We start from the raw sequence: 11,756 nt of genomic DNA on the forward strand, positions 1-11,756 counted from the left end.
CTACATCTATTCTTAGTATATCTAGCCTGATTACATCTTGAGCAATGGTACACCTTATTTTGAAACTGTGACTCTCTTCGCTTGGTGTGTGGTCATCTTGGGGATGTACAATTAGTGGTGGTTCCAAAAAGGTATTGTTTTCATAATTTTCATAATGTAGCTCGGTCAACTGAGGCATATCAATAGTTTCCGCCAAAATTATTGTGAAGCTATAAATTTTTCTTGTACACATATGCTTTTGTAAATACAGTTATATTGTCAAACGTCTGTCCAATATCCATAAATAAATCCTTCCATTTTACTTAATTAACATCAAGGAGTAGTGCAAGAGCATTTTGTGTTGAACATGGCAAAGGTGATATACCTTCAAGCTCTTGCCTACAAAGAGATTCTAGCAGTGATTATAGTATCTTCCATCTTGCATTCACAATTACTCACAGGTTAATACTTTTTTTGCTAAATACTTGCCATATAGGAAATAAACCTAAAACAACTAGGAGAAATATAAATTTATTACTTCACAACTAACCTTCTTGTAATCCCAACTATGACTACAATAATTCAGCATCCATATTACATTTTTCAACATTGGTGTACTTTTTATCACAGAACAGAAAAAAAAAAATTAGCATCTACATTACATCTTTTTTTTCACTTAATTTTTTTCAACACTATCTGTATTTACTTCACAACTATCCTTCCCATAATCCCAACTATGACTACAATAATTCAACATTTATGTTACATTTTTCAATATCGGCGTACTTTTTATCACAGAACAAAATAAAATCAGCATCCACATTACATCTTCCTTTTTTTCACTCAATTTTTTCAACACTATTTGTGTCAAAAATCATTTATTATATGTGTATATAATGTATAAAATCATCAACAAGATCTCTGTTTTTTTCTTAGCTATAGAAGAGTAATGATGTAAAATATCATTCACAAAGATGCAAATATTGTCTTTAGCCCAAGAGAGAAGAGAAGACATAAAAGATAGAGACAAGAAAAACTATAAAACTTTAAATTTTTTACGCATGAGAAGGAAGAAGATAAAAAAGAAGCAATGAATTTAATTACCTATCACCAAGAGGGGGATAACAAATGACGATCCACTCCACCAAAGACTATGATATTTTGCTTAGATTTTTCATGCACATGAGAGCAAATTTTTTGCACCTAAAACAAACAAAGAACACAAGCATGAGCTGATATCTTTTAGTATTTAGTGGAGGATAATTTTTAAAGTTAGATATATTTTTTATTCTAATTAAAGACCATGGTCCTTAAGTGAAATTTTAATATTTTATGGTCCTCAATTGGAATTAATGTCCTTAGGGGGTCCTAATTGTCATTTTCCCTTTAATAAAAGGGTTAAGGTGCAATTTTGCCCTTAAACTATTCTTGGAGGAGCAATGTTTCCCTTAAACTATCCATCATAACAATGTTGCCCCTAAACTAATCAAATCAGAGTAATGTTGCCTTTATTGTTAAAAAGTTTGTTGCTGTAGCTATTAGAACCTATTTTTTATGAGTTAAGGTGTAATTTTACCCTTAAACTATTTTCAGAAGAGCAATGTTGCCTTCATAGTTTAAAAATCATAAAATTAAATAATAATAAATTATAATAAAATAAAATAAAATGTATATATCAAAATAAAATAATAATAATATTAAATAAAAATAATATTAAATGTATATATAAAATAAGTATAAGAAAAAATATAAATTATAATTTTATAACTTGTTAAATATAAGTGGATCTTGGTTAAATTAGATATGAGTAAACTTAAAAGTATCTACATTTGCATCTATAACTATTAACATCTTTATAAAAAATAGTCTCAAATCTTATTTTATACATGTGAATTATTCAAAAATAAAGTTGGTTTTTAGTAGGATCTATTTTTAAAAAAAATTAAAATTAAAATTTGTTCAATTTTTTGAAAATCACTTCAGTTCCCACTTCAACTTTGGTTTCTAGCTTAATAGTAGCTTAACTCTTGTCTAATCTATCTCAATCATAAAAATAATTTTTTGGTCCAAATCGAGTTATTAATGATAGTTATAGGTACAAGTGCAAATTCTTTTAAGTCTACTAATATCTAATTTAAGCAAGATTTACTTATATTTGACAAGTTATAAAATTATGATTTATAATATTATTAATTTATGACAATTTATTAACATACTATAAATTTTTTTCTTACATTTATTTTGTATATACATTTAATATTATTATATTTTTATTTTTATATATACATTTAATATTATTTTATTTAATACTATTATAATTTTTTTATTTAATTTTATGATTTTTAAACTGTGAGGGCAACATTGCTGCTCGAAAAATAGTTTAAAAGAAAAATTGCACCTTAACTTATGAAAAGTGGGTCTCACTAGCTACAATAATGGACGTTTGAATGGTAGGGGCAACATTGCTTTAATTTCATTAGTTTAGAGGCAAAATTGCTATGATGAATGGTTTAGGAGCAATATTGCTCTTCCGAAAATAGTTTAAGGATAAAATTGCATCTTAACTCTTAATAAAAGGTAAATGTTTGTATAGGTTATTGGAGTAAGCTCACTGTTCAAAAGTTTAATGGACCAACCAAAGTTTCTAAAATGATAATTGCATCTTAAAACCTGGCCTGTTCATGTTGGTTGGTTGTACTTTTGGTCTTTTACTTTATATAAAGATTTAATTTAGTCCTTTAATTTTATAAAATATTTTTTTAGTTTTCCAACCCTAACAATGTTAGTTTTAAAAGATTGTTTTTTGTGCAATCATTACTTTTTAAGAAAAAAATAAACTTATTATCTTAACATTTGATAATGTTTTATCAATATTTAAAAGTTTAATGAAAATTTTTTATAATAAAATTAACAGCATTAGAGTAAAGGACTAAAAAATATTTTATAAAATTAAGGAATTAAAATAAAACCTTATATAAAATTAAAATTCAAGATAGGAGTGAATGATAATAAAAGGAAAATATAAAAAAGAAAAGAAAGAGATTATGATAAATATAAACATGAGCTATCAATTTTATGGCTTGCAGTTTTTAGGATACAAAATTTTAAAGAATTCAATCTCAATATAAAAGGATACAAATTATATAATGGTGCTTCCAAAATCAATATGAACGAGATTTGAGTATTTTTACTTTTTAATACATCAAATTAAAAAGGGTCTTGTGACTTCCAAGAAAAGTACTACAATTTATAATTGGACCTAAAGAGAATTAAATCATGAATGTGAATAGTGTTCTCACTCTCTTTGTTTTTTATTATGATGGAAATAGAGATACACCTTTGTAACATTAGACAGGCCGCCATACACCCAAAATCAGATTACTATATAAGAATACATAAGAATCAACCTTCATTGAAGATAGGCACAGTTAGGTACTAGGCAGCATCAAGGGACAGGGAAGGATCATCTTCAGTAAATCTTCCCCAGAACCAGTGGTTTTGAAATAGTATATAAATCTCCTCGATGGGAACTTTCATTGTTTCTGGCAACAAGAACAATACAAACGTGCTCATGATCACTATGAAGCCCGCAGATAGCAAGAATATTCCATATCTAAGATGGCAAAATGACACTACGATGAACTGTGCCACCAGTGCCGTGAAGATCATGTTCACACACACCACTACACCCTGCGCCGACGACCTTATCTCTAATGGAAAAAGCTCGCTTGGAACTAGCCATCCAAGTGGACCCCACGATCTTCCATATGCTAACACAAACAAGAATATTACTCTCACCAGAAATATACTTGTCCCTCTTGACAATTGTTTCCCTTCTCCAAATTCTAAGGCCAAAACAATTGCTACTGTAACAAACTCACGCCCACATTGTCAACTTAATTTATGACTTAACTTATGATGATTTTATCAAAACTAGGGTTATTAGATTACCAAGTAGATTAACATTTCAGCACCGGCTACCAAGAACAATGCTCTTCTACCAAACTTGTCAACCACAGCCATTGAGATGAGAGGAGCCACAACGAGGGCAACGCTAGCAATAACAGAAGAGTATAGTGAGGCTCCATTCCCAAACCCTAAACTTTGAAGGATGACAGGAGCATAGAAGAGAATTGAGTTATTCCCAGTTAGTTGCTGGAAAGCTGATGGCTATTCCCCCAATAACAAGCTGAGGTCTGTTCCTTCTCAGCAACAGGTTTTGGAAGGGGTTCTTTATGGCTTAAGCTTCTCGACTTGCCTCCACCATATCTTCAAATTCTGCATCAATGTTAGCGGTGCCTCTGATCTTCTCCAGTATGGTTCTTGCTTCTTCTATCCTGCCTTGTTCCACGAGGCTGTTTGGTGTCTCTGGGCACAACACGCCTCCTATGAACATTAACGTAGCAGGAACTGTGGCTAAACCCAGAGATAATCTCCATCCCTATGGATGAAGCTTCTCTGTCTGTAGTTCACTAGGGTTGCTATAAGAATTCCCAAACAGGTTGTTAATTGAAACAGTTGGTTCACCGCTCCTCGTACTTTAGCGAAGACATTTCAGAAAGATATAGTGGAACGGCTTGCCCATTTGTTTTTTAAAAATCAAATAATCAACTTGGAAAAATATGATTCGTGGTCTATTATTGATACCCACACAAACTTGACTTGCGGCCAACGGTACAATTATCGTAACCTATCTTTTAAAATCACACACGCACACACACACGCGTATGTACATTTGATACTTTTGACTTCAAACACAAAAGGATCTTCAATTTGGGTATTGAGAACTATGAATGAACATACTTGGTTACCAAATCCGATACCGATGCCGAGGAGGATCCGGCTAATGATCAACATGGCGATGTTCATTGCAGCTGCATTGATGACAGCTCCAATGAAGAAGCTTATAGATCCCACGATGATGCTGGCTTTTCTGCCTTTTTCTTTGTCAGACTTGAAGCAAAAAATGTTGAAATTAGGGCCGCAAAGTACAGAGACGAAGTGAATAGTGTTAATATTTGATCGTCATATTTACAATAATCTCACTAAGATGAGCATGCTTGTTCGCATACACACGTGGGAAGAACTCTTCCAGAAAGTCATCCATGGACGTCACACCACCTTCATGGATATATAAATCATGAATTAACCACAAACGTGAGCAAGTAGATCTGAAGTTTAAGTCGTGTCAAGAATACTGTTCTTAAGAACTATTTTACCACACAAGATTGATGGCATGACAATTCCCTAAAATTAGACAGACTCTTCCTGTAAAATAAGCAGAGACACATAATAACAAAGACTAACAAAATAATACTCAAGCAACACAACATAATATAGAGGTGGAGGAGATAATTGACTCTGAAAACTCAAGAAGCCGGCACTAAATATTCTTGACACCTCAAGGCTCAAGCTATATATAGACATAGCTATATGAATGACTTTCAACACCAAATGAAGTACCGGTTTTTTAAGGAATTTATAACCATAAAGTCACTTTATATTTGTGCTTTAAAAGTAGATCCGTGGAGGTTACACCAAAGAAATCATACTGAATATTATTAAAAATTGATAAATGCTGAATAAAACTCCTCTTTGGCTATAAATCAACATTTAAACACAATAAATTTGTGTTTTTCTTGAAAAGCCCAAAATACAAATTAATTTAATAATTTTGCAATACAAATTTGGTAAAAAAATCTAGTGCCTCAACTCACATGTAAGGGGTGTGAAAATCTACTTCTCCTTCAAACTCATTTATTAACCCATTTTCATTCCTATATATATATATATATATATATTCACATTAGAAGCTCTTCTCATATAGGTAATGTGGGACTTCTTCTTTTGACACATTTATACAATAATTACAAAGCATACTGCAACTGACTCTGTGTGTGTGTGTGTGTGTGAACAGGAACTCACCAGAAATACCAAGATCATAGCCGAATAGAGAGGCACCCATAGCACTGACGATGCGAGAAAGATGAAGAAACTAGTAATCTTGTGCTCGTAAAGATTAGTCCTTTTGCCTCCCACATCCGTAAATCCTCCATCAGTCATTTTTAATCTATCAATATTTTCTTTGTAATATCAATTTATCTGTGTGTCGCCCTATGGTTGAACTATGGTTAAACACGAACGTGTTTGTGATGAGATAGAATTTAAAAACAGAAAATGGTTAAGTGTGAGTCAGTACAGTTTGTATGAAGCTTTTATAAGCCTAATTTAACTTCTTTATTTGTTGGTTGAAGGCAAATGGAACGGATGAAAGAAGACGGGAGATTCTAGTGTGCTAGATTTAAGAAAAATGAATAAGCGAGTTTATAAAATTTTAATAAAAATTGTGAGTTGAAAAGTAAAAAATTAATTAAAAATCAACTTTTAACCTGGCTTCTCTATTTTTTTTTAAATTGAATTCATTATTATTATTATTATTATTATTATTTTGGTTTCAACAAAAAACACAATAAGATTTACCGCTGTATATAATCTCTTGCATAACTCTTATTAATCAAACTTGTTTATCATTATTATCTTCGTTGTACATGACACTTTCTATACACATAATTTCCTTTGTAAGCCTTTTTTTTTCAAAAATACTATAAATAATTAATATATTATAATAATAGTAGTAATAAATGAGTATTTACTTGGCATTTAAATTTAAATTTTGTTAAGTTTTTAACGTCTTTTGTGTTCTGTTGGGCAATAAAACCATTAAAAAGTCTTTTTAGTGATTATTTTTTTATATTCTCAATTATTTGGATCCTAATATTTAATTAATTCAGGTTATAAAAAATTAAATTACTTCATCTTTTGGTACTAAAAGATTATCCCTTGATTAAAAAAGGGGTTAAAGGTCGTGCTTGTCCTTCAATTATTTTTTGACAAGCATTGGTATCCTATACTATGATATACTATGATATGATGCAATTTGACTATTAGCAAAATTGTTTTGACTGAATCTATGTCCTCTTGGTCTTGGCATTTATAAATCCAATTTATCTCTCTACCTCATCACTTATCTCTCCAACCAACAATGACAACACGACGCTCATTCTTTTGATAACATTCCAAAAGCTAGACCCAAGTGTTGGTAGGTTTGACAATGAAGTTTTGATTAGCATGTTATTTTCATTATTGGATATAGGAACTAAAAGAATATTCTGAAAGGAACTTTGGATAAATAAAAGAGCAAAGAGAGAAATTCCAACAATTAAGGAATTTCTAGGAAATGTACTGGGTCTAATTATTTAATATAATTTACTGGATTATAAATTATGGTAAGTTGGGACTTGGGAAATGTTCCATAAAGTTAAATGATGCCTAATAGTATAAATAAAATTCAAGGAAAAGAAAGTCCAAGCTAGCTGGGATTACATTGTGAATATTCTTGGTTTAAACCAAGTGACACCTTAAGCTATTAGGTAGACGAGGGAAATCCTAATTATGATAACTTCATTCAAGTTATATTTTAGGGCAATAATATACTATTTTAAAGAGGACAGGTGGAAAAATTAGACATGTTAAATATTTATTAGTATTTATTTGAGTTTTATTGGGTTATTTTATGGTAATTGAAATTTACCATGTACTTGGATGATGAAATTAAAGAAATAACTCAATATAAGATAAAGTAAAGAAGATATATTTTCACCGCCTATGTTTGTTAAAAATAATAAAAGTAATTACACAAACAACCATACGGCGCATCTTAATCCACTATATAAGTTATTTGGTTATTTCAATTAAATTGAGCTAGTAGAAATACATGAGGTGGCAAATCAAGAAATCAAGATACAAGAAGGAAGTAATTAACATGTGCCGTGAAATCCAGATACAATGAGCTAACCAGGAGTGTTATGGGATGAAATCAAATTAATATTGAGTGTAAGATAGCTAGATTATGTGGCAGTCATTAGATTGGTTTTAAAACAAATTTTATTTAGTTGTAATATAATAAACTCAGATCAAGATGAGAGATGCTCTCCACCATCACTATTCTCACATCACTACTGCTAAAATTGTATTTAACATCGCGTTTTTAACATTGATTATTGCAAAAACTGTTGTTAAAAAAGACAGTGGCTTATTATAAATTGAACCCATTTAACATCAGTTCTGAAAAAAACTGTTGTGAAAGTAACATTGGTTATTATGAATACCGATGTGGAAAAGTACACAAAAAAATTTTGACAAATATTTTTTGGATTTCATGTCGGTTATGTGTATAATCGACATGACATCATAATAATAAAAAATTAAATGACTTTTAATGTCAATTTTTAGTGAAAATTGACATTAAAAGTTTTAAAATAAAAAATTAAAACTGGTACCTTTCATGTTGGTTTCATAAAGAACCGACATGAATGATCGAAACCATGTCAGTTTTCTAAAAAACGGATGTGGTTTTGTTTAAATTTAAAATTCCTATTCTGCGTATTTGATGCATAACGTTTTTAATTGGCTTGGGTTTCAGTTTCACATTTCTCTGCTCTAGCACAAAAAGTCATGCCTTTTCCCTCCATTGCCTCTATCAAAAAGGTCCACCCATCATTGCCACTATGGGTCTATCCGTCTACAACCGAGAGCCCTCATTCTAACTTTTTTCCTCTTTCTTCTTCCTTCTTCTTCCTCCATTATTATAGGTTAGTCTCTCTCTCTCTCTCTCTCCCCCCCTTCCCTCTTTCTTCTTCTTCTATTGTTGTTAAATGCTCAGCTACTTCAATAATTTTTTGTCTTTTATTGCTTCGAAGTTTCAGATTTCTTCTCCAGCCTTCCTTTTCCATTGTTGAAGATTTGAGTTTCATTTCTTATTCTTTGTGTGAGGTATTCCAAGTAAGTTCCATTTTTTTAAATTATTTCCTTTGATTTCTAAAATATTTATCTTAGATGGATAGATTTACATTGAAATTTTATGAATTTATATTTATAATTGTTGATATTTCAAATTTGATATTGTTGCTTAAATTTATAAATTTTTCTTTTGTTGTTGAAAATTTGATATTGCTGACTTGATACATTAGAATTTAAAAATAACTTGAGATTTGAGTTGATTTGGGTTAAATTTGATTGTTAAAATTTTTGGAATGTCACATTTTAAGGGAAAATGTTGCCAAATTTTTTGTCTAACTTTATAATTTGATAAACAAATATAATTGCAATAATAAAATATATAAGCTTTTACATAGTCAAAATTCTTAAATTTTTGTGTTTTTTCTTTTAAATTATTATATATATGCGTTTAGAAAATGCGTAGGATTATGCTACTTAAATTGTTATTGTTTGGCAGTTTGATTTGAAATTATTTAGGATTATATTATTTGAATTTAATTGTTGTTAAAATTTGTGGATGTCCTATTTTAAGGGAAAATTTTGCCAATTTTTTTTCTAATTTTTGCAAAATTTATATTTTGTTAGTTAGATAATGGATCGTATTTGTATGAATTCTAGGAGAACAAGTAAAAAATACGAGAACGGGGTGAAATATTTCCTTCAATTTGCTAAAAGGAATGATCCTAGTAAAAACAGATTGTATTTTTGTCCATGTGTAAAATGTTTAAATGGGAGGCAACTGAGTATTGATGGAATAAAAGAGCATTTGCTTTGTGATGGGATAAATTTGATATATAAGAAATGAATATGGCATGGTGAAATTAAAGGATTGAGTTCTATTTCACAAGAACAAGAAGTAGGCAATGAGAATGCTTGAGATGATAGAATAGAAGATATGATCTGTGATATTGGAATGGAGTCTTTTGCACAAGTACATGCATATAAGAGCTTGCAGAATGATACAGAGAAACCTTTGTATTCGAGGTGTAAAAAGTATACAGTTTGACAAGTGTTTTAAGATTAGTCAACTTAAAAGCGAGATGTGGATGGACCGATACGAGTTTTACTTGGTTGCTTGAATGTTTGGTAGATATGTTTCCCAATGATAATACGCTTCCTAGCTGTCACTATAAGGCCAAAAAAATCTTATGCTCGATGGGTATACAGTATAAAAAATACATGTTTGCCTTAATGATTGTGTGTTGTATAGAAAGGAATATGAAAGGTTACAAAAATGTCTAATATGTGGGCACCATGATATAAAGTAAAGACAAATGTTAGTAGTGATGAGAAAATAGAATATTGTAACTTTTCTACATACTCTTCATTTTTTTCCCTTTCATTTTCCTACCATTAACATTTTGATATTATTTCAATGACAGGTACCTCTACAATATTTATTGTGCAATGAGAAAATAAAACGCATTTGAATTTTTGTGTTCGAAATCTGTGCAAAAAGCTCACAATATAGTACATAAAAGGATGACATATGTGATGAATCATATGTCAAATATGAAATTGCCATGTTATCTAGCATCAATTATTGATGGGCAAGTATTTGTTATTCATGCAAGTGTGTGTGTTCATGTTATTTAATACCTATTTAAATTTTTATATGTTGCAGTTATTATTGATCACTTTGTGTTCTTTGCTCGAATCAAAATTAAGTATACTGGTTTTGTTCTTTAGGCAAAAAACTAAGTGAAGAGCTCACATGGATTTTCAACAAGTAGATTTTAGTTTATATAAAACTTTACTTCATGAGACATTTTTACTTTTGCAATGTTTTTTCATTTACAAATGATAATGGTGCACTTAAGACATATTATATGCTTACATTTAGGGAATGCAAGCAAAAATCATTGATGGAATGAATTTATCCGAATGTTAGTATATATGAACCTTTAAATTTCATATTTAATTATCCCTCACATGTTTTGCTTTAATTTTTAAATTTTCATGCATTTCAGTGTTATAGGTAGCTAGGAAGCATGGAATGCAGATATTATGTTATCTGTTACATGCAAGAGATAGTTCAAGTTAGGAGTATTAAAAGATTACAAGAGTTATTTTGTTTCTTATTTTTTTAAATTCTTATATTTAATTCCTTAAAGTATTGTTATGATAAATTTTATTATTTAGATTTTTGAAAATGCAGAGCCTTATAATAAAGAAGAAATTAATGGCATTCGAGTTGTTTTAAGCTCAACAACTTCTCCAAGAGTATTTTTCAAAGTGAAGAGAGGTTTAACAAAATTTTATAGTATTTTAGTAGTTGAACAATTATATATATCTATATATATATATATATTAGTTATATGGAAAAAGTATTATTTTAATTCATTTTATAAACATATAGTATAGTTGAATATTCATTGTGAATCTGTTGGCTGGCTATTTGTATTGTTATATAAACTATAAAACTTGCATGTTTAAAGTTATGGATATCAAGAAAAACAAATAAAATTTAAAAAAAAATCAAATTTTTAACAACGATTATATAGAAAACTAATGTTAAAAAACTTTTAGCATTAGTTTTTTTGTAAATAACCATTGTAAAAAGTCTGTTATTACTCATAACCAATGTGGAAAGTGGACTTCCCACATTGGTCATTGCAGAAAACCAATGTGGAAAGTCCACTTTCCATAACGGTTATTTAACCAACATGGAAAGTAGACTTTTCACTTCACTCTTTTTCACTATCTTTTCATAACTGATGTAAAAAGTTTAAAATAACCGTTATAAAAAGTTCATCCTACAATAATGCATTTTTCTATTAATTTTCAAATAAAGAATAAGTAAGGGAATAAATAGAGAGATAATATTGGAACAATATTAGAAAGTGAGGTGTCGGTAAGTGGATTATTAGTGTAAGAAAATAATATGGCTATTAGTTTCTTTTTTCCACCACCATAAGCCGGAGGTCGTCCGTTCTAAT

The 11,756-nt window shown here is 29.8% G+C and overlaps 1 pseudogene; it reads right to left on the minus strand.

The window, feature by feature from the left end:
• Positions 1 to 3,414: 3,414 nt before the first annotated feature.
• Positions 3,415 to 6,042, minus strand: LOC129310788 (sugar transport protein 14-like; annotated as a pseudogene).
• Positions 6,043 to 11,756: the final 5,714 nt, after the last annotated feature.

Source organism: Prosopis cineraria, unplaced genomic scaffold (assembly GCF_029017545.1).
Source record: "Prosopis cineraria cultivar Desert tree isolate PC_DT_omini unplaced genomic scaffold, ASM2901754v1 PC5, whole genome shotgun sequence".
In the NCBI taxonomy this organism is placed as follows: Eukaryota; Viridiplantae; Streptophyta; class Magnoliopsida; order Fabales; family Fabaceae; genus Prosopis; species Prosopis cineraria.